The following is a 25,598-nucleotide window of genomic DNA, read 5'->3' as shown; positions in this document are numbered from 1 at the left end:
ATGGAAGTGAGCCAGGTGACACTATGGGCATTTGTTTATTTTCTATTATGTCTTGGTTTGATTTCACTTTATATTAAGAGATCCAGTTCTTTGTTTTTCTTATAATGCAGGAAGGAAAAGAATATTAACTTAAGAGTGGTTGTCGATTTATTTTGAAGATTGTTTGTTTTCTCCAGATTGGGAAATTGCCTATCACATGCTGTAATGATATTGCAAGGACAACATAGCTCTTGCGGAAGACGTGAAGAGAAGCTGAAAAGGCCAAGTGAGCTCTGAGTAGCCAACATCAAATCCTTGTAGACTCTATATTTTCTTTAATTTGTAGTAGAAATCTTAGAATCATGAAAGCAGTGATATCAATATGCTTTTAGCTTTTATATAACTATGTTGTTGTGATTTTCGATCACGGATTAACTTTAGAACTTTTGTTTAGATTTGTAAAGTTAATTTCATTTGATTACTTGTTATATTTTGTGTAAGATAACGCTTTTAAGAACCAAGCTTCATTAAAATATCATGTCTTTAATACTAAAACAATGCTTTCGAACACAAAACTTTGGTGCAAAATTTACTCTCACAACACTAGTAAACCATTGTCTATATAATATTAAGATATTGTATCAAAGGTATTCATGCAATACATTTGGACAAATAAACAGTTATATGTATCTGATCATGCCATACATTAAAATCCAAAACTGTTGTGTGTAGAAATTTATTACAAGAGTTCTACGAGCTCAATTTCATTTTTGTTGTCTATCTGAATACACAACAACGTTTATACAACAATAAGTGTTGTAGGATTGGTTTTAATGTTATACCTTACACAACGGTTTTCTGAGTTTGTGAGAACACTTGAGTAATGTCGCTTGTTACGACGAAAACAAGCAAAAAACGTTGTCTTTTCTGGATGTAATACAACGGGCTTAATCCATAATCATTGTCTGTATAATCTCAGACAATGTTTTTTAGCCGTTGTCTGATCCAACTAACAGACGGCAGCTCAATAGTCAACGGAAAAATAGGGTATCAGACAACGGACATAAACCGTTGTTGAAGCTTGTTTTCCTTGTAGTGAGTTCATTAACATGTAGAAAAGTTGGTTTGATCTTCGAGTTTGAATGTTCTTGGTGTTCTAGAAAAAATTAATCGGAAAATTCATGTTTTGGCCGGATTTTTAAACCCATTAAATCTGGGCATGTTTGCAGACTGTAGAGATGTAGATCGTCTCACCAGCAATCAAACCATGCTAAAATTTTGTCTATTGGATGTCGACTGAAAGTCGTCAGAAAATCTGACATCACCAGCGACGTGAATTCCAGTCGGTTTTCCGGCCGACTCGAGTATCGTTTACGACCTAAGAAACCACGATGATGTTCCTGCTCTACGCTGCTTTTAATCTGCATCTTTTGAGGGAATTCTGGACAGATTTTCAAGCTTGAGGTCGGCCGTCAATGGCTGCCGCCGGCGACCGAGGAAGAAGGTGGCAAATTTTTATAAACCCTGTTTTAAAAACTTATAAAAAATGGATTTCTATTTATAAAAATTATAAAAATGATATTATGTCTATATTTATTTTCAGAAAATTGTTTTTAATAATTTAAAAATTGCAAAAATCATTATTTTAATTACGAAAATTATTTTTAATTCAAAAAAAAATTGAATTAATTAAATAATTAATTTTAGTGGATAATTAATTATTTAATTGATCAATTAATTCAAAAATTAATTGATTAATTGATCTATTTAATTAATAATTAATTTTAATTGATTTTTAATTAGATTTATTTATTAATTTTGATTTAAAAATTTTGAAAAATAGTTTTGAGTTTTAAAATATTATTTTAAATTATTTTCAAGGCACGATAACTATTATTAAATTATTTTAAAGTCAGATTCGGGTATTTGAACGCTGTTATTTAATTATAAAATGACTAAGCTACCAATCCACTTCGAACACGTTCATTTAATACAAATAGAAACATCTACACACTACAGATGTCCAATTCCCTGCTCACAATTCAAATTATTATACATGTAAATGGCGACATACCATTATTACATATTTGTAAATTCTTAAATGAAATCCATCAATTTCTTATTCTTTTTTATTATTAAATTTCATATCCAAACTCACTAGAAAATGTAGACATAATTCAAAGCAGAAAGGAACATAAGAAAAAACAAAAAGGAATACACAGGATGTTGTTAAACAAAGTGAAGAATCTATAAACATAATATTATATAATTTATGCAGTCGGTCACATATATGTGCTTTTTTGATGTTCCAACACCATAAGTATAAATTGATCTTGGTCGCTTCCATGGATTACACTAAAGGCTAGAGCAAGAGTGAACGCGTGTAGTTTATGTAGACTGCTTCTATATTAGTTCCATCACAACACTTGCAAATCAATCCCAGTTTTCCTTTGAGTTACCTCCTCTATTCATTGTATCATTATTTATTTTACTAAGAGAGGACTATCAAAAGAATTGAATTAAACTGAATTTCTAAATTATAAGGGATTATATTTATCGGGTTTACTTAGAGGCATATCACCATCATGAAGTAGAAACTTGAATCCCCTGCAGCTGCTAGTGTTATTTAGTATCAAACACGCGAGTTCATTCTAATATGTTGAAGCTTGGATAATTGATTTGGGAAATTCTCATTTGAAATGTAGTCATAATAAACTAGCATTTTCAAATAGTAGTTTGTAACACTCCTATACATCATTTGAATGTTGTCAAGCTATATTTTTTAGTATCATAAGTAAAACTCATTGTGAGGTAGTCCACCATTACATGTCAAATGAAAATTTATAAAACTCATTACACACACATTAGCGGATTAGAATGGAATTACGGGTGTGAGATACCAGATGACATAGAGTCAACAAGGAGATTAGATGATTTTCCAAAGACCTCTTCATCAAATGAAAAATTGATTGTGACCAAAGTACTTAATAGCCACATTAACAAAATTAGCTAATTATTTTTCTCCCATTGATGCATATTGATATTAGAAACTAAAGTATGATAAATTATCAATTAAATATTTGAATTTTGATATACTCATGTATCACCGGTACCCCACTATTATATTCACCTATGAATATAAACATACATGATTAAAATTGATAAACAGAAAATTAAAAATTATGGCAAAAAGACTTTGCAATCCCATCTCCCATATGGTTAAGGATCATATTAGATCAAGTTTCCAAATTATTGAAACAACTTATTGCATTCACAAATCCTGGATAATATAACTAACCAGTAATATAAAAAAAATTATATCACTAATTTTCTTCAATTAATATGCATTTCTATTTCTATGAATACAACTGTTAACAAATGAAATCTATATAATCTAAGGATTGTTCATGAAACATCATCATCTTAAAAAATTAATTTCAATATAATGATGTACCATGAACATCCTCAAATTATATGGATTTGATAAACTATAACAAATATTTGTTTACAAATTTGAATATTTTTACATTATCATTATATGAGAGGTCCTTTTACTATCATTCTATACAAGAATGTATAAACAAGACACTCTTTGATTTGTAATTTGTATATGAGGAACATAGATTATGCAGGTATTTATAGTAGAATACAGGGATATGAAAAAATAAGTCAATAATATTACCAATGATTTCAAAGTATAACGTATGTTTACAGCTGGATGACATCCACCAAATACAAATTTCATAAATACTCATTTAATTTATGATATCTGTATACAGCTGGAAAAGTACAATTTTTTACATATATTTATATATAATATAGTTGGACTTTTTTGTTGGGCTTTAATCTGAGTTTGTGGGCTTAGCTATTTGTTTGTCCTTGTTGGTTGGGTTGATCTGCAAATGTGGAGTCTATGTGTTGGACATAGTCAATGTATTCCTGGAGTCTTTTTAGGTGTTTATCAGGTATTTATCAGTTACGTTTGAATAATGAGTTGTAATAGGAAGTTAGTTGCCATGTTCTTCTAGTTTGTATGTAGCTAAGTCATTTGTTTCTGTTTATGCTTTTCATATATATGTACTTAGCACTCATATAATAAAAGTTAACACTTAGCATACATTGTGTATTTTCCCAGTGATTTCATTAAACTCTAACAAGTTTGATTGAACTGTATTCACTTATTCACAATAATTTTTGTTATGACCATAATATGAAAGACACATTTTTTATTAAAAATATGCAATTTTAATTGATGAGAGGTATTTACATATTTAAAAAAAATTATTTGAATACAATGCACAATGCACAATATAATTTTTTTAATGTTATGTACAATGTAGCTTAACTACAATATAAACCAAACATTTTTAAATATTATGTAATTTTGGATAGTAAGAGATAGTATATCCAAAAATCAATTATTTTAGGAGTAAGGGGCACATTTTTTTACAAAAAGGATAAGGACAAATATTAAATAAGTAGTAATATATGAATATGTATATTTATCCATAATATATTTTTAAAGTGAAATAATGATTTTTAGATTATTAACATATATGCATACCCATGATTTGTTGGTGGTTCACCAAAAGGACACATGAGTTATTTTGAAACTGGACTATACAAGTGTCCCTAATGAAAGGGTAATTGACCAATTGTTAATTGGCACAATAAAATATTATTTTAATCTCTTTAGAAATAAATTGAATAGTCCTTCAAGTTTGCAAAATTGTTTAATTAAAACTTGAATATCTTTTAATTCTCAATAAATTAAGATTTGAATGTTATTTAATCTTATATTTATGAGCGTGAAGCCACAAAATTTAACTGCATCAACTCACCAATGCCAAATTTTTTACAGAAGGTGTAGACACATGCCTTGAATAAATGGATGATCTCTAACATTTTGAAGGCCGATCAATTAATGATATTATAAATATTTACTTGTCAAGCTTCTTTAGCTTTTTTACTAGCTATATTAAGGTTTGATCAATCAATGATATTATAACTATTTACTTGTCAAGCTTCTTTGGCTTCTTTACGAGCTAGATTTTAGTAGTCATTGCCAATTTGCTATTATTTACTTTAAAGATTACCCTGATAAAGCCTTTCATTATTTCTTCTATTAGCTTTTTTATAAAACTTAACACATAATTAATATATTATATATTTTACTAATTAGAAAATCAAATAAATATATCTGAGTATTAAAGTGTGGCCATGTTTTTTAATGGTCATATATATAGGGAAATAGTGATAACTTATGTAAGATTTTATGATGGCATTGTTGTTAAATCACATAAACTTTCTTGTGATTGTCCACAGAATACAAAAATCTATAATGATATACGTGTAGTCTTCAAAATATCACTACAAGAGAATTAGGGTATTTTCAACCAATTAAATTTGACTGCACGTAAATTCTACTATATTCGGTCGAATTTAGTAGGTGCGGCTAAATTCGACCAACATTTGGTCGAATTTAGCGGCAGTCGAAATAACCCAGTCGAATTTACGGTTATTTTCGACTAACTTCTCTTTTCGGTCGAATTTAGCACGACTGAATTTGGTCGAATTTAATAAGTGGGATCGGCGGGAAAAATTGCCGCCCTTTAATTTAAAATTTTCAGTGGGCAGGGAATTTCCCTCTAAAAATTTTTTTTGAATAATTTCTGCTATTTTCGACCAACAACAGTCGAAATAATATAAATTCAACTGACCTTGGTGGAACGGAGATAAATTCGACCGTAGGCGGTTGAATATTATATTTTCGACCTAAGGTAGTTGAATTTATATAAATTCAACTGACCTTGGTAGAACAGAGATAAATTCGACCGTAGGCGGTTGAATATTCCTAAATTTGACTATAGTGGGAAGCATTTATTGACATACTAAATTCACCGTGTCTGGTGGAATTAAATCTTACTATATTCGACCAGCTGCGGTTGAATGTAAATAAATACAACTATAACTAGTAGCATAAATATAAATTCGACTGCTTTTAGGGCGTTACTAAATTCGACCGCTTCTGGTGGAATTGACCCGTACTAAATTCGACTATTTCTGGTTGAATTCGACTATTTCTGGTTTCTCCCTCCATACTTTCTCCCCATTTCACTACTTTTTTTGGTTTTCTACTAAAAATTACTTCTTCATGTGAGCATCTCAAATCTCAAATCATCAAGTAAGTGTAATTATTTTACAGATTTTTGTTTTAAATAGTTTAATTGTGATAATCTTTATAAATTTGAGTAGATTAAATTTTTTTTCAAGAATAATGTGATTATTATTTGTTTATTTTTTGGTGACTAATATGGTATTTAATAATGAGATAATCTTAGTTTCCATAATTAAATTGGTAATTTATTTTTATTGATCATTTTGTAGATGACATCCGATCGTAGTTGGATTGGTCGTCATCGATTTAACGAGGCAAAATATTTAACGGAAGATTACAAAAATGGTGTGGATAATTTCATTAAATTTACTATTGAAAATCTTGATCCCGAAGACAACGGTCTTATAAGATGTCGGTGCAAAAATTGTGGTAATGAGTACTACAAGTATCCTAGTACCGTGAAAGTTGATTTGTATCGACATTGTATTATGTAATGGTATACTAGATGGGATTGTCATGGGGAAAAAGATGTGTTGCGCAATGATGTTGGAACGAGTTTTGGCAATACTAGCTACAGAGATAATGATATGTATGATGCACATGATGATGATTTTGAGGATTGTGAAGATTTTGATGAAGAACCGAATGCAAAAGCAAAAGAATTTAACGAGATGGTAAATACCGCTTCCGAACCAATATATCCAAATAATGCCAATTTTACAACATTGGAGTTTGTAATGGAGTTGCTTCGTTGGAAAAATAGGCATAATTGTAGTAATAATGGTTTTGATGACTTGCTACACCTCATTGGATTAGTATTCCCTAATGATCATAAGTTGCCTGAGAAGTACTACACAGTACGAAAGATGATTAGAGGATTGAACACGGAGTATGAAAAGATTGATGCTTGTGAGAATGATTGCATGTTATTCTACAAAGAACACAGTGAGAAGACCAAGTGTGATATATGCAAAAGAGACCGTTACAAAGTGCAAAAGGATCCTAAAAAATAGAAGATCTCGCGTAAGATCTTGCGTTATTTTCCTATTACCACGAGATTGCAGCGTTTATTCATGGCTGAGAAAACTGCAAAATGTATGAGATGGCATCATGATAGAGTTGTTGTTGAAGGTCAATTAAGTCACCCAACAGATGGAGATGAATGGAAACAATTTGATCGTAGATTTACACGATTTTCAAAGAGATTAGAAATGTTAGACTCGGACTATGTACTAATGGATTTGATCCCTTTCACGATGCTCATGCCAAGGAGTATACTGTATGGCCTGTGGTGATTGTTGTGTATAATCTTCCCCCCTCTATGTGTACTAAGGCTCCATACATGTTCATGCCTCTTCTTATTCCCGGACCAATGGATCCTACAAAAGACTTACATGTTTATCTTAGACCGCTAATTGATGAGTTGAAATTATTGTGGCATATCGGGGTGGAAACATATGACATATATTCACGTACAAATTTATGATGAAGGCTGCACTTTTATAGACAATTAGTGACTTTCCTGCACTTGCCATGCTGAGTGGGTGGTCCACTAAGGGTACGTGTTTTATTTTATAAACACACATATGTGCACATATTTTATATAATTTCACATATGTTTATTTATTGAGTTTTTTACATATGTTTTAGGTAAGTTGGCATGTCCGGTTTGCATGGGAGAGTTAAAAGCTAAACAACTCAAACATGGTGGTAAATCTACTTTTTATGGCACTGCTCGGTATTTTTTGGAAGCAGATGATCCCCTGAGAAGGAGTACAAGGTTTGGAATTATTGAGACCCGAACATTCTGCGCTAAACATTCAGGATCTTTTGCAAAGACCATGTGCGAGCAGATACAATTCCCCTCTCCAGGAAAGTCAACAAAGAGAAAACCAAGGGATTATGGTGTGACACATAATTGGACTCACAGTTCTCCATTTTTTGAGCTTCCATATTGGGAGACACTTAGCCTTCGTCACAACATTGACATTACGCACACTGAAAAAATATCTTTGACAACATAATCTACACAATTCTTGATGATGGAAAGAAGTCCAAAGAATAAACAAAAGCGAGGAAAGATTGTAAAGAATTAAGTGTGCATCGTGATTTGTGGATTCAAGATGATGGTACGGAACCACATGCGTTATACGCTCTTTCCAAAGAACAAATTCATAAGCTGTTCAAGTGGATTAAAGAATTACAACCTCCAGATGGGTATGCCTCAAATATATCAAGGTGCGTAAATTGGAAAAAAAATTGCATTCATGGGATGAAAGCACATGACTGTCACGTCTTCATGCAAAAGTTGTTGCCTATCATTTGTCGTGACTTACTTCCGAAACATGTAGCTGATCCTATTATTGAGTTGTGCAACTTCTTTCAAGATTTATGCTCGTCAAATACTCAAATACTCAAATATAGTGAGAATAATGTCAAAACTTGAAACTGTCTTCATTCCAGGGTTTTTTGATCCGATGGAGCACTTGCCACTCCATTTAGCTACCGAGTGTAAGTTGGGGGGTCCGGCTAATGGGCGTTGGATGTATTTTGTGGAGAGATACTTGCATAACCTGAAATTGAAAGTTGGAAACAAAGCTCGAGCAGAAGGTTCCATGGCACAACGCTATATTGAGGAGGAAAGTGTACAATTTTGCTCAGTATTTTTTAATTCAAAAGTTGTGTATGGTCAGTTACGTCGGAATGAGGCACCTCGAAAGTTTCATGATGTGAAATTGTTAGAAGTTTATACATATATGACACATCCTAGTCTACAAAGTAGAGATAGAATCTTGAATGGTGATGAACATGAACTTGTGGCATACTATGTTCTTATTAATTCACCGGAAGTTGGAAAGTACTTGCAGTAAGATTTTTCTAAACCCTCTTTACTTCAAAAATTAAGAATTTAGTTTACAACTTATTTTTTCTTATTTTTGAACAAAAAAATGTAGTGGATTCCAGAAGTTAGTGCAACAACATTACCCCCTTCTCAATGACACCGAAAAAGAACAATACCAAAAAGAAAATTTTAAAGATTGGTTTGAAAGAAGGGTATGTGTTTTGATTTATATATAAACACCTATACACATATTATATATATTTCTCATGCAATCTTTAAATTTATTCTTATATTTATGTATCATGTCACACATGTTTTAGGTACAAGATGATGAAGAGCTCAAAAAGAAATTTCTAGACCTAATAAGAGGTCCGATGTTTAAAGTGGAGTCTTATAAAGCGTGCAAATTCAATGGTTACAAATTTAGTTGGCCAAATGATAAGGAGCTCACTTCAACAAATTCCGGTATAGTTGTCATCGGTGAGACTTTTACTCATAATATTTGAAACATACTTTTTCTTTATCTTTTAATCAAAATTTTAAACAATTATAATTGTAGGGACTTCTTACAATGAAACTTATAGAAACTATTATGGAAGGGTGGAAGAAATTTTAAAACTCTTCTATCATAATGGACATCAAGTGATTGTCTTCAAGTGTCATTGGTTTGATCATACGACACATGTCAAAGTTGATAGACATCGGATGACTACCGTGGATGTCAAATCAAAACTAAATGTCGATGACGTGTTTGTGTTGGCTAGCCAAGCTCATCAAGTGTACTATGCACCAAATATTTTAAATGCAAAATCATCATGGTACACGGTTCTAACAACAAAGAGTCGATAAGTTGATGAAAGTGTATCAACCAAGGAAGATATCAAAATCATCGATGATGCTTTACAAAATGAAGTGTCAAATGCTTCATCTTCCCATGTCGAAAGTGTTACTATTCGTGATCCTTCAAATTTTTTTGTTGATTTAAGGATGTTTGAAAATGACTACTCGATACATCATGATGATGAAGAAGAAAGTAAAAATGATAAGGAAGCCGAAGATGAAGACGAAGAAAATGGAACGGAAAATGATGAATTTAGTGATGATGATGACTTGGTGTAATTCATTATTATTAATAAAATTTGTATCAAAACAATTGCTACTTTATTTATAATTTTTAAATTTGAAATATAATTAAATGTTTGTAAATTTTTGTAAAGTGGATGATAGTGTTTGTATTTTGGTTGATAACAGGAGGTTTTATACAGAAGCTTAACTGGGAGAACACTCTGATTCATTTTTTTCAACCAAACAAGGTCTTATTGCACGACACGGCTAAATTCAACTATTATTAGCCGACTTAGTTTTTAGGTATATACTTTATTTACCCCCAAAATTTCAATTACATCATTTCCCCTCTTTCTCTTCTTTCTTTCACGGCGCAGCTAGGGTTTACAAACGATGGCTGAAACCTCAAATCAGAGGCTGAAACTGGCGAGGCTAAGTACACAGATGTTCTTTCTCTCTCTTTCTCTCTCTCTTACTCTCTCTCTGACTGTTTGTGTGTCTCTCGGACTGTATATATATGTCACTTTGTTAATGTTCTCTTTGAAAGTGCCCCAAATTAGTATTTGTGTATAGACAACATATACAGAACATCTGTGTAAAGTCAAAGCTGTGGTGGTTGACTCTGTTTTGGCTGCTCAAAAGGCCTTTATTTGTTTTGTTAATTGTTGATTTTGGTTTAGTTGTTGTGGTTTTCGAATCTTTCGTGTGGTTTTAATTGTGAATTCTTTTATGGCCATGTGTGATTTAGTGATTTTGGGTGTTTGTTTAAAGTGATTCTGTTAGCAGATATGTAACTGGTTTAGGGCAGACTAAAAATTTGTCAACAACTTTCGGAGTAACTTGTGATTGTTAGTCTGAATTACTGTTATTAGTCTGAAAGAACAAGTATGGAGTTCCTCACCTGTAGAAAGGACGACCATTGAGTATGGTTGGCGAACCAGAGGCTTGTTTAAGAGCTCTACATTTAAAAACAAGCCTGTGTTTATAGGATAGTTTTCCCCAAACATGATAGTAGAAAACACATGGCATGTGAAATCCCTCGCATAATCATCCCCTTTTATCTCTGCAATTTTCCCACTATCCCCAACCACATTCTCCAAAGATTTGATTAGTTTGCTCCCGGAAACTAACACTATGCTTAGCATGTCCTGCGACCAATTATTATATAAGGTATATAATCTCAACTAGTCAATCAATAGATAATATAGAACTAAAGCTTATGAATAAGGAGTACGTTGACTTTGTCTACAAAAAGATTATGAGCAATGTTTTTTCTCTGGTGAGACCAAACTTCCTGATTTGTTGTAATCAGACCTTTGCGTAGTAGAGGCCCCCTATCCTTCTGCAAGTAAGCAGGCTTTCCCAAGTCTAATGTTTTGCTTATATTAATTTCTCTCACCAAGACGGGATCTGCAATATACAGAATTTGTACCTTACCAAGTACAAAGGTGAAAGTTTTGCCTGCATTGTTGATTTACTAATATGAGTCTTTGACAAAGGTGTTAGCTTGTGATTGTTGATTTTCTGAATACTTCCCAATTTGCTTTTGAGTTTTTTGTGTTTAAGAAAGGAACGAGCCCTGAAAACTGACACTAGTATCTATTAGTCTGAATGTTCATATATTCTTTTTATGCTATAAGATGAGTTAACATGATATCCTTGTTCCATTGTTATTTTTTTATAGGTGACATGGTCGAGCCCGAATTCGAAGAAGGGTAATGGAGACAAGGGTAAGGGAAACAAGAGGGTCAGGACCAATGAATACATCAAGAGATATGCTCATTATTATGAAAGGTTGGTTGTAAATGAAAAGTCAAGACAGAAAGCATTAGTAGATCTAAGCGAGATATAAAATAAGAAACTTCAGAAACTCGAGAAAAAATATTGTCAGCGAGAACACCCAAGCTTCTTTATGGAAGCTTGGGAGCAGATTTTTGAATGAAGGCGAGTGTTAAAATGGACTTATATTTATGGATATTCAATGCCACCAGAAGCATATACGAAAAAAAAACAAATTGATTAACCACAAGGTGAGTCTGAGGTGGCTTTGGAAAGGCTCCATGACTACGAAGAGAATAAGCTGCAAAAATACTTTAGGGATGAGGCTAGCTCAGAAGAATTTAATAAAAAAAATCGTAACGAGCTTATAAATTTAACAAAGGTAACTGGAAGATATTTTTCAAACTTTCTCAAAAGATTAGAAAATGGGCTATCTGAAGTTGATGTTACTCTAGTGAAAGAAAAACATGTCCAATTGACAGATGCCTGGCAATGTCAATATTGTAATATCCTAAATGATTGTGACCATAACATGTGCTAAGGGTGCTTGGTGCGTAAAGGGGGTTAAAACAGAGACACCAATCAAAACCTTTGAGGTAAGAGTTTCTTTAAGGTAGCGAGATAAAAAACAATTCTTATTTCTCAAGTCAGCTTAATTTAAGGGATTTAGTAAGTAGTTGTTATTGCTTTGTTTTCAAGTGAACTGGTTTTGTTTTTACCTTAAATTTTCATATTACTTAGATTTTGCTGTACTTATGTTAGACAATTCCTATATTTTGATGTTTGTTTGATTGGAATATTACTGTAGTAGAATTTCTTTGAAGTAATTTTAATTCTGCTACATCTCATATGAAAGTGGAAAACTACTTATAGGCTTATAACATTATGTGATAAGCTGGGCAGTAAAAAAAATTAAAATACTCATGAAAATAGGGAATTCTGAGAATTGAACTCGGAATATCTCACTCCCTAAGCGAGAATCATACAACTAGACCAAATGCCATCATGGGTGCAAACCAAAAAATAGTTTAGAACATCTCTATCACCCCCAAAAGCAGAACAAGTAACACAAAAAGATTTGAAGCATCCCATTGTCTGGTATTTATCTTTAATGGAAAGGGTGTATGTCAGAGAGCATTATTTTGTAGCAAACAACATTAATTTGGCAGCAATTATTTTTCTAGCTGGCTTTCCTTTTTAGACAATTATTGGACAAACTATTTTGAAGTATTCATTATGGTTTCTCTTGTAATTAAATAGAACTGTACTTACATCATACCACTTTGTTTCTAACCGTTGGCTGTGGCCCGGGGGTCAAGCGTATTAGGATCTAAAATATTATTGTAAATTACAATTGAATATAGACATTAAGAAATTAATTTTTGACGAGGAGGCGAAGAGCTGCAAACGTCCATCAAATCTCCAACCACAAATGGATTAAGGTACCAATCCACTTCGAACACGTTCATTTATACAAACAGAAACATTGTCACACTACAGATGTCCAATTCCCTTCTCACAAATCAAATTATTATACATGTAAATGATGACATACCATTATTACATATTTGTAAAGTCTTAAATGAAACACATCAATTTCATATTTATTTTTATTATTAAATTTCATATCCAGACTCGTTAGAAAATGCAGAGATAATTCAAAGCAGGAAGGAACATAGGAAAAACAAAAAGGAATATGCGCGAGGCTGTTAAACAAAGTGAAGAATCTATAAACATAATGTTATACAATTTATGCATTTCATCACATATATGTGCTTCTTTGATGTTTCAACCAATTTTTTAAGAGAATATTGTACACAAACCATAAGTATAAATTGATGTTGGTCGCTTCCATGGATTACACTAAAGGTTAGAGTAAGAGTGAACCCATGTAGTTTATGCAGGCTGCTTCTCCATTAGTTCCATCACAACACTTGAAAATCAATCCCAATTTCCCCTTGAGTTACCTCATGTATTCATCGTATCATTATTCATTTTACTAAGAGAGGACCATCAAATAAATTTAATTAAACTGAATTTCTAAATTACAAGTCATTATATTTATCGAGTTTACTTACAATATCACCATCATGAAATAGAAATTTCAATCCCCTGCAGCTCCCAGTGTTATTTAGTATTAGACACCCGAGTTCATTCTAATATGTTAGACAAGTGGATGATTGATTTGATAAATTCTCATTTGACATGTAGTGATAATAAACTAGCATTTTCAAATAGTAGTTTGTAACACTCCTATACCACATTTAAATGTTGTAAAGTTATTTTTTTAGTATCATAAGTAAAACTCATTACCCGTAGTCCACCCTTACATATCAAATGAAAATTTATAAAACCCCTTACACACACATTAGTGGATTAGAATGGAATTAGGATGTGAGATACCACATACCATATAGGCAACAAGGAGATTAAATGATTTTCCAAAGACCTCTTCATCAAATGAAAAATGGATTAAAATAAAAGTACCTAATAGCTACATTAACAAAATTAGGTAATTATTTTTCTACCATTGATACACATTTATATTAGAAACTAAAGTATGATAAATCATCACTTAAATATTTGAATTTTTGTTGGAAAAACTTAGAGAAAAAAAGACACTTACAGTTTGTAGAGAACTTGTACTGATATTTTTACTTATTATAAAACTCAAGGTAAACTAGCCATTATATAGGCTTTACAAACATATTAAAACTAACTACTATCAAAACTAACCACTAATAATTAATGGGTAAATTACATTTCCATAATTTACTCCACTACCCCACTACTAAACAATTCTAATATAATATTTTTATCTAATAATTAATCTATTGCTAAATATCTAAAACATCTAATAATTAAATATAATTAACTAGACAATATTTGAAGCATAAATCTAACAGTTTCAATATAGTGATGTATCACCTGTACCCCACTATTATATTCACCAATGAATATACACAATTAAAATTGATAAACAGAAAAATAAAAATTATGGTAAAAAGACTTTGCAATCCCATCTCCCATATGGTTAAGGATCAGATTAGCTCAAGTTTCCAAATTATTGAAACAACTCATTGCATTCACAAATCCTCAATAATATAAATAACCAGTAATATAAAAGAAAATTGTATCACTAATTTTCTTCAATTAATATGCATTTCTATTTCTCTAAAACATAAAATCTATATAATCTAAGGATAGTTCATGAAATATCATCATCTTAAAAAAATTAATTTCAATATAATGATGTACCATGAACATCCTCAAATTATATGGATTTGATAAACTATAACACATTTTTGTTAACAAATTTAAATATTCTTACACTATCATTATATGAGAGGTCTTCTTACTATCATTCTTTACAAGATTACATAAAAAAAGGACACTGTATGATTTGCACGAACATAGATTGTGTACGTATTTATAGTAGAATAGAGGGATATGAAAAAAATAAGTCAATAACATTACCACTGATTTCAAAGTATAACTTATGTTTACAACAGGATAACATCCAGGAAATACAAATTTTATAAATGCTCATTTAATTTGTGAAATCTATATACAGCTGGAAAAATAAAGTACAATTTTTTACATATATTTATATATAATATAGTTGGACTTTTTGTTAAGACACATTTTCTATTAAATAATATGCAATTTTAATTGATGAGAGGTATTTATATATTTAAAAATAAATTATTTGAATACAATGCACAATGCACAATATACTTATTTTTTGGATGTTTGGTACAATGTAACTTAACAACAATATAAAATAAAAAATTTTAAATATTATGCAATTTTGGATAGTAACCGATAGTATATCAAAAAAATAAATTATTTTAGTAGTAAGGGACACATTTTTTTTACAAAAATGATAAGGACAAATATTAAATATGTAGTAATATATGAATATTTATCGATAATACATTTTTAAAATGAAACAATGATTTTTAGGTTATTAAGATATATGCATACTCATGATTTGGTGGTTCACCAAAAGGACATATGGGCTTTTTTGAAACTGGACTATACAAGTGTCCCTAATGGAAGGGTAAATGACTAATTGTTAATTGGCTCAATACAATATTATTTTGATCTCTTTAGAAATAAATTGAATAGTCCTCTAAGTTTGCAAAGTTGTTTAATTAAAACTTGAATATCTTTTAATTCTAAATAAATTAAGATTTTAATGTTATTCAATCTTATATTTATGAGCATGAAACCACAAAATTTAGCTGCATCAAGTCACCAATGCCAAATTTTTCACAGAAGTTGTAGACATATGCCTCGAATAAATGGATGCTCTATAATATTTAGAAGGCCGATCAATCAATGATATTATAACTATTTACTTGTCAAGCTTCTTTAGCTTCTTTACGAGCTATATTAAGGTTTGATCAATCAATGATATTATAACTATTTACTTGTCAAGCTTCTTTTGCTTCTTTACGAGCTAGATTTTAGTAATCATTGCCAATTTGCTAATATTGACTTTAAAGATTACCGTGATGAAGCCATTCATTATTTCTTCTAATAGCTTTTTTATACAAATTAACACATAATTAATATAATATATATTTTACTAATTAGAAAATCAAATAAATATATCTGGGTATTAAAGTATGGCCATGACTTTTAAAGGTCATATATAGAGGGAAATGGTGATAACTTATGTAAGATTTTATCATGGTATTGTTGTTTAATCATAGAAACTTTCTTGTGATTGTCTAGAGAATACAAAAATCAATAATGATACACGTGTAGTCTTCAAAACATGTTGGATGCATTTATCATCTAAATCATAGAACACAAACTTTCGATGTTTGTACGTACAGTTGGAGCATACTACTGAGTCGACATCGAGGTGCCAAACGACTCCCGAGACTTCCTTCTATTGTTACGCCATAATATTCCGATAGCTAGAATTGCTATAATACTAAACCAAATAATTGAAAACGGTTGATAATACAGGGGCTCAAACGGAGATTGAACGAAACTACCGAATTGACTAACATACCAGTCATGGTATGGTACATCTGTATCCAGACCTTTCGCATAATCTATATACCACTTCTGGTATTCCCGATTCAGCATCCAGCTGAGCTTCGCGGGGAATAAAAGTGGAGAAATTGAAGTAGTCATGTCCAACTCTCCTTGCATCAATTGTATGTAATCTGGTTGTATAGTTCCATTAAAGAATTCATAACGCTGCACAAGCAAAAACTTATTGAACTTCGATAGCGCTGATATAGTATTAGGATCCATAATTTCACCCGGGATACAAACGGACCCGGAAATGAAATTAGGTGATTCATATACTTGCGATAAGATATCCGGACAAACTGGTAGCTCCTGCAGAACAGCATTACTTTTTATGACTGGCATAATTGTATCCTATTTTTTAGGAGATCATAAAGAGAAAGGGGTTGTATCCTTTTTGATGATCTTTCGCGTCACATCAAGGTGACAGGATTCGAACCTATGGCCCTCTGTACCCAAAACAGATGCGCTGACCAGACTGCGCTACACCTCGTCTCACCACCCCGGAGCATATAGATCCACCCGATCGATGAACACTCAAACCGAACTCGCCCGTCCTTTTGGGCGCAGGGACGCGAGAACCAATCTGAGCGATCAACCGCTTTTTTATCTGCCTACAGCAAGATAGGGCGACGCCAAAAAAAGCCAATAGTGCAGGAGCACGCACATTTTTTGGCTTACTCTTTAACTTTCATTTTGAAATCCGGCTCGCTCCCGACCTTTGGACCCTTCGCCCGCTTAGAAGTGGATTCGAACCACTGACACAAGGATTTTCAGTCCTTTGCTCTAACCGGCTGAGCTACCTGAACCACCTTCCTAAAGTCTGTTTTCTTCAAGGATATTTTCAGTCCTTTGCTCTAACCAGCTGAACTACCTTACCACTTGACTAAAGTATGTTTTCTTCATCGAATAGCGCCCTACCTTACCAGTAAGGGAAAAACCCTAAACTAAAAAGAAAAGAATTGATAGGCTTTTTCGCTTGTTCGTCAAGCTTTCGAGCAGCTCTTTGCCGCCTAATCCCTCAACCATGCTCAATAACCGAGAGCCATCCAGGGACTGGACTCCACCAAGAGGTTCTCTCTCTCACGTAATTTCGCCCGTCTGTTTCATTTCCGTGCCAGAGGAAATGGGATTCGAACCCATGATACAATCTTCTTGTATGTCGATTTAGCAAACCAATGCCTTAAGCCACTCAGCCATACCTCCAAGTTGTTGATCGGAATGGAATTTGATGTGTCGGGGTTGCCCGAAGGGCTATCTGATCCGATCAACTGCGTAAGCCGTAGCGCGCTAGCGCGCGTACTCTTCCTCTATCTATAGAGCGAGACTCCACCCAAATCTGCCATTCGTTGGGCGACGCCTTCTTTTCTATGAACACCCCACCGCTGAATGATGAACTTTGCCAGTTTTCGCCTGCGACCCGACCGGGGGGGAACACACAAGCCCTTACCCGCCTGAATGGAATGAATATCTCCCTCGTCTGGTCGAGAAGGGAGAAAGCCCGGGGAACTGGACTGTGACTCTTCTATTATATTACGAAGAAGTCCATTCTCGTCATGATCGATCCACATCCTACCGTAGTGCCCGGAGAACCTGGCTTGCTTGGCTTACAAAGCTAGCTTACTAACGCGAAGTATTTTTTCGTTGATTGCACGAGCTAGCCAACAACCCCCTTACTCACCTCTCGCTCTAGAAAAAGCCCTTTCTCAGGAGAGAAAGCTCCGCGAGCTGCCCCCTTACTCTATAGAAATGGATGGAAATGCCCGCCTTGATCAATGCGAAATTGATCGAAATGGGATCATGATTTGATTGGAAATGCGTAAGTAAGAGGAGATGGGAGTAACCGGGCGTTCTATATACTATGATTCGCCTTTTTCATTTCTTTCATTTTATAGAAACTAGTGATGTACTTCTATAGCCTTTAGCCTTTCTAGTGAAGTTCACTCCTTTGGTATTGGAAACCTCCCTATCTTCTTTTGGAAGCAGAAAATTCCTTCCTCTTTGCTGCTACAACGCGCGGTTGCTATTAGCATATTTATTTACTTGAGGCATAGGCATAGGCGGGATAGGGCTTTGCTTTACCATAGGGCGAAAAAGAAGCTCTATAAGCCGAAATTGAGTACCCGTAAACCCTTGAGTTCCTTTTCTTTATCATAGGGTAGGGGGCGGCTTTGAAGCTATAGAAACAAAAAGGCTACTTACTTTGCGCTTTGCGATAGAAGCTTGCGCGTGGCCCCCCCAAGCTATATAGGAAATCAAATAGCATAGGCATCGCAGCGGCTACTCTTTTGTGCTAGGAGTTATGAATTTCTCGTTTAGTTTTGCTCTCATTTAGGAGTGAAAAGGAACTTATGAGATGAACGTAATCTATATCTCTCCTTTCTTTGGTTAGGAACAATTCACAATAGCTTGCCTTAACGTCGAATAACATAGCGAGCGGCTACTAGCTTGCTGCGGCTCTTACTTATGAGCTTAGGTTCCATAGCTTTAGGAGCCTTCAACAAAAATAGAATAGCTTTGCTTAGCGGCGACTACTTTCTTTCTAGTAGCTGCTTCACTTTAGGAGCCATTTATTTGGTGTAGAACCACATAGCTTGCTCCGAAACTATTGTATTGATAAGCAGGGCTTACCGGTACAATAAAGCAGTCCATTTATTAATCCTTCGCAAATGTTGCTCTAAAACTCTTTTAGCTTGAGCGAGTGCAATTTATATCATACTTGCTCGCGCAAGTTATTTCTTGCGCTCACTCTAGCAGCAAGGATAGTTCTGCAAGGTAATTGCGCGGGCCTTACTAGCTTTGCCTACTTGGTTGTACAGCTAATAAAGCAAGGCTATTTTGCTATTCTACAGCTTGAAAATGGCTCCTAAAGTTATTGAATTGCTCTGCTCCTAAGCTACTAAGCTATCTAGGATCTGAAATTCTTTGATATTAAATACCTCCCTAAGCAAGATAGTTGCTCCTCTCCTAAAGTACTAGCACGAGCTAATAGCAAAAGCAAAGCTAGTAGCCAGCCACTGCTATCTCTTCCTATATAGCATAGCTTCCAAATAGCCCAAAGCTGTTGTCCTATAGAGCTTCCACCCTCCCTACGCTAAATCAAAGGAGCTACTAGAACAGCTAAGGTAGTAGCCTTTGATTTAGCTCTAGCAGCTAGGAATTGAGCTTTCAAGCTTTGGTTTCATTTAGCTGTAGCTTCTTTTTTTATTTAAAGCCTGTATCAGCTTGGAGCACACTCGATTGAACTCACACAGGGAGCAGTCTTACCCAACAACGGTGTTACAGGACGTCGACATTGGCCAATGAGGAGATTCAGGCGGCAAAGAGCTGCTCGAAAAGGGTCATGGTTGGCCCAGTACATCCTCTTGTGCCTCGCCCCTCTCTCTAAAGGGTCTTGGTGCCGAAGAAGGCTCGTGGCGCATGTGCGTGGATTAGGATTCTCGCGCCCTTAACAAGATCACAGTAAAGAATCGCTATCCTTTGCCAAGTGCCGAGGATAGATGTCTGATTCCCATTTGACTAGTTAAGGGAGCCCGTTACTTCACCAAAATAGACTTAAAGTCGGGATACCACCAAGTGCAAGTGGTGGAAGGCGTTGGAAGACCTGCGTTAAAGACAAGGCAAGAGTTATATGAATGGGTCGTCATGCCATTCGGCCCTATTACGGTAAGGCCAACGCACCTGCAACCTTTATGTGGCTGATGAACGATGTTCTTAGGCCTTACTTAGATTGGATGAATTCGTCACGGTCTACGACGACGACATCTGGTTTATAGCAATACCTGGGAGGAGCATCTGAAACACGTAGAGGCTGTTCTAGAAGCTCTGCGTGAGCACCAGCTGAAAGCCCATACGGAGAAGAGCTTACTTATGAGCAAAAAGGGATGAGGGAGCTGGTATACTTGGGGCACATCATCGGCTCATCCGGAGTCAAGATAGATCCTGAGAAGACGAAGTCTGTCCGGGAATGGTCAACCCCCAAGTCGCTGGCGGAGGTAAGGAGTTTCCTCGGCATGACCAACTACCTCCGCACTAAAGATTCATAAAAAATGACTCCCGGTTGATCTTACTCGGGGCCCAGAAAAGAAAACAGACCTTTCCTTTCGAGATGGGGAGAGGATCCAGAGCGTGCGTTCCGGGCACTTAAGGAGAAAGTCTGCGAAGGGCCGGTTCTGGCCATGCCAGACGTTCAGAAGCCGTTCGAAATCAAGACGGACGCTTCTGCTCATGCTTTGGGAGCCGTGTTATGGCAAGACGACCGAGTGGTCGCGTACCACAGTGAGATGTTCAATACAGCCCTCTTAAACTTTCCCCATACGAGAAGCAGATGTCCAACGGCGACGGGGTGTGTGTGCTCTATGCAGCACGTCGAAGCCGTCCAACAGGAAGTTGGGGCTTTATCAGCCCAATACCTTCTTGGCCATGGGAAAAGCACCACCATAGATTTCGTAGGACGATTTCCCTATCTCTTAAAGGGGGGGAATAACAGAGTTTTTGTCGTAGTCGACCTTTCAGATTCAGTAAGATGGCCATTTTGTCCCAGGTCGATGCGCTGGCCGAATTCTGCTTTTAAAATGTAGTGGTATAATGATGTCTTTCTAAAAAAGATGCTGCAATCTTCAATCATCGTTCATCGAGCGCTTTCTCTCATCTGCCTTCTATGTATGCCTTTGTGGTCGTTAACGGGAGCAAATGAAGAGGAGCACAGCACCCCCCGCACGAACAAACATAACTTCCCCGTAGGTCGTTATACCAATCAATCGATCGGGCCGGAATTTACAGAAACCTACGTTTGTTAATTGATCGTTAGCAATCGAAAGTGGAACTCAGTCCTGGGGAATTATAAAGATAGATGTGCCAGATCGAAACCTTCTTCATTATTGGAACAAGATCGCTTCACAAAGCTAGGAATTTCATCAAGAGCTGGAAGGTCCGTACCCATTAATTTGTGTTTGGAGACATCTTCTTCTCAAGACTTATTTTCCCTCCTCTCAGAGGTGGAATTCATCCTCAACTGGATCAGACCAATATGCTAAGCACAACCAACTCTTGTTCTCTAAGAAAAAAAGGTGCTCAGACAAGGCACTCGTCGAGTGCTGATGCTCTCATGCTTTCAGGCGGCGGGATTTCGCTTCTTTCTATAAGTCTAAGAGCCGGAGACAAAACCCCGGCTGGCCGGCTAGTCTCTTTCTGGGCTGACCCTCCTGACTCATGATTGTCAAAGATCATGTCGAGTGCGAGCTGGGGTTGAAGGCCAAAGGTTATTGGTTTTGTAATGAATGGGATTAGACTTGGCCAGCGTGAGGAAAATCCTTCTAGCACTTGGAGCGACTCTGGATCTGGCATCAATAGCTGATCCTGTCTGATCAGAGCACCGGTTCCGGCATCGGGAGTGGATTCGATAAGAGTCATAGCGGAGTCGAGAACTAGCAGCTACTGTTGGAAGATGGAATTGTTTACTTCGCCAACTCTTCTTTCAGAACCTCGACCTAAAGTAAAGTAGCTATAAAAAGAAGTCGGGGAGACCTTTATCCTGTGTCGAAGGTTGGGTGTTAATTAAAATCACACTTTTTAATAATTTTATTTTTCGGATGAACATAAAAGAAAAGGGTAAGATTTCCAAAAGCTATTTACGTAGGAGAATAAGTCATCGCTTGCGATTCTCCATTAGTTCCATCACAACACTTGGAAATCAATCCAAGTTTTCCTTTGAGTTACCTCCTCTATTCATCGTATCATTATTCATTTTACTAAGAGAGGACCATCAAATGAATTTAATTAAACTGAATTTCTAAATTACATGTCATTGTATTTATCGAGTTTACTTACCGGCATATCACCATCATGAAGTAGAATCTTCAATCCCCTGCAGCTCCCGGTGTTATTTAGTATCAGACACCCGAGTTCATTCTAATATGTTAGACGCGTGGAGATTTGATTTGAGAATTTCTCATTTCCCATGTAGTCATATTAAACTAGCATTTTCAAATAGTAGTTTGTAACACTCCTATACCACATTTGAATGTTGTCAAGTTATATTTTTTAGTATCAAAAGTAAAACTCATTCCCTGTAGTCCACGATTACATGTCAAATGAAAATTTATAAAACCCCTTACACACACATTAGCCGAATAGAATGGAATTACGGGTGTGAGATACCACATAGCATATAGGCAACAAGGAGATTAGATTATTTTCCAAAGACCTGTTCATCAAATCGATTGTAACAAAAGTACTTAATAGCTACATTAACAAAATTAGCTAATTAGTTTTCTACCATTGATACATATTTAAATTTGATATAGTGATGTATCACCAGTACCCCCACTATTATATTAACCAATGAATATAAACATACATGATTAAAATTGATAAACACACAAATCAAAATTATGGTAAAAAGACTTTGCAATCCCATCTCATATATGGTTAAGAATGAGACCAAATTATTAAAACAACTCATTGCTTTCACAAATCCTGAATAATATAACTAAACAATAATATAAAAGAAAATTGTATCACTAATTTTCTTCAATTAATATGCATTTTTATTTCTGTGAATACAACGGTTAAAAAACAAAATCTATATAATCTAAGGATTGTTCATGAAATATCATCATCTTAAAAAAATTAATTTCAATATAATGTTGTACCATGAACATCCTCAAATTATATGGATTTGATAAACTATAAAACATTTTTGTTAACAAATTTAAATATTTTTACACTATCATTATATGAGAGGTCTTCTTACTATCATTCTATACAAGAATACATAAAAAAAGGACACTCTATGATTTGTAATTTATGTATGAGAAACATAGATTTTGTTCCTATTTATAGTAGAATAGAGGGATATGAAAAAAATAAGTCAATGACATTACCATTGATTTCAAAGTATAAGGTATGTTTACCAGTGGATAACATCGATGAAATACAAATTTCATAAATACTCATTTAATTTGTGAAATCTGTATACAGCTGGAAAAAATAAAGTATAATTTTTTACATATATTTATATATAATATAGTTGGACTTTTTTGTTATGACAATAATATGAAAGACACATTTTTTATTAAATAATATGCTATTTTAATTGATAAGAAGTATTTATATATTTAAAAATAAATTATTTCAATACAATGCACAATGCAAAATATACTTATTTTTTTAATGTTATGTACAATGTAACTTAACAACAATATAAAACAAACATTATTAAATATTATGCAATTTTGGATAGTAAGAGATAGTATATCAAAAAATAAATTATTTTAGTAGTAAGGGGCACATTTTTTTTACAAAAACGATAAGGACAAAATATTAAATAAGTAGTAATATATGAGTATGCATATTTATCGATAATATATTTTTAAAGTGAAATAATGATTTTTAGATTATTAAGATATATGCATACTCATGATTTGTTGGTGGTTCACCAAAAGGACATATGGGCTTTATTGAAACCGGGTAATGGAAGGGTAAATGACTAATTGTTAATTGGCTCAATATAATATTATTTTAATCTCTTTAGAAATAAATTGAATAGTCCTCTAAGTTTGCAAAGTTGTTTAACTAAAATTGAAGAATTCATTAAAACATTGAACCCCACCGGTGACAAACCCCTAACTGTCAACTATTGATTATGAAACAAAAAATGAGCTCACCAAATAGGTGTTTTTTTTAGATTCTTTAACGCATACAATATTCAAATTCTTTAATCTAAAAAGTATTATAATCACATCTCGAGTAATCCAACCTACATCAATTCTGAAATTAGTAGTAAGAGTTGACCTTCACATAAGCATTATGTGTAGCCCAATATTCTGAACTATCAATTGATATTAGAGCAACAAAAGCCCCTAAAATATGAACACTTTTTATGTTGTGAAATATGAGCTTTTGCGATATCCACCATTGTCTCAGATGTGATACAAGCCTTACGCATCTCAAAAAGTATCATATAAATCCCTTTTAGAGGGGCCGAAACCAGAAACAAAAGATAAAATAACATCATAACATTAAACACCAACATCCGAAAAAGTTGGGCAGGACTAACAACCTTCATAACAAGGTACTGGACAAGATCTCACCCGAAAAGCATTAGATCTTTGTTTTATTGAGAAAATGATAGATAAATAAAGAGGAGACGGGCGAGTGAAGGGGGGCTTGATCGATTGATGGATGAAGGTTGAAGAATGGAGAAGTGGTGGCTAGGACTCTAGTTTCGGGGGTCGACTTTCATCTTATTTTGCGTAAAAGTATTATCTGTGTAAACTTGAATATATTTTCATTCTTAATAAATTAAGATTTGAATGTTATTTAATCATATATGTATGAGTGTGAAGCCACAAAATTTATCTGCATCAAGTCACTAATGCCAAATTTTTCATAGAAGTTGTAGACATATGACTCGAATAAATGGTTGCTCTCTAACATTTTGAAGGCTTAATCAATCAATTATATTATAACTATTTACTTGTAAAGCTTCTTTAGCTTCTTTACAAGCTATATTTTAGTAATCATTGGCAATTTGTCATTATTTACTTTAAAGATTACCCTGATGAAGCCGTTCATTATTTCTTCTCATAGCTTTTTTATATAACTTAACACATAATTAGAAAGTAAAATAAATATATCTGGGTATTATTATATGGCCAAGTCTTCTAATGGTCATATATACAGGGAAATGGTGATAACTTATGTAATATTTTATGATGGCATTGTTGTTTAATCATAGAAACTTTCTTGTGATTGTCCAGA

General features: G+C 34.0%; 2 non-coding genes across 2 annotated transcripts; both read right to left on the bottom strand.

Moving 5' to 3' along the window:
* Positions 1-17,253: 17,253 nt before the first annotated feature.
* On the bottom strand, positions 17,254-17,328 carry TRNAP-UGG (transfer RNA proline (anticodon UGG)). Its single transcript has one exon. It is a non-coding gene; the product is annotated as a tRNA-Pro (tRNA).
* Positions 17,329-17,570: 242 nt separating this feature from the next.
* On the bottom strand, positions 17,571-17,644 carry TRNAF-GAA (transfer RNA phenylalanine (anticodon GAA)). The gene has a single exon. It is a non-coding gene; the product is annotated as a tRNA-Phe (tRNA).
* Between the last annotated feature and the right edge of the window lie 7,954 nt (positions 17,645-25,598).

The sequence above is a fragment of the Apium graveolens genome, unplaced genomic scaffold, assembly GCF_009905375.1.
Source record: "Apium graveolens cultivar Ventura unplaced genomic scaffold, ASM990537v1 ctg5893, whole genome shotgun sequence".
Lineage (NCBI taxonomy): Eukaryota > Viridiplantae > Streptophyta > Magnoliopsida > Apiales > Apiaceae > Apium > Apium graveolens.
The sequence above is the reverse complement of the archived record's forward strand: the minus strand, read 5'-3'. Positions and strand labels throughout refer to the sequence as shown.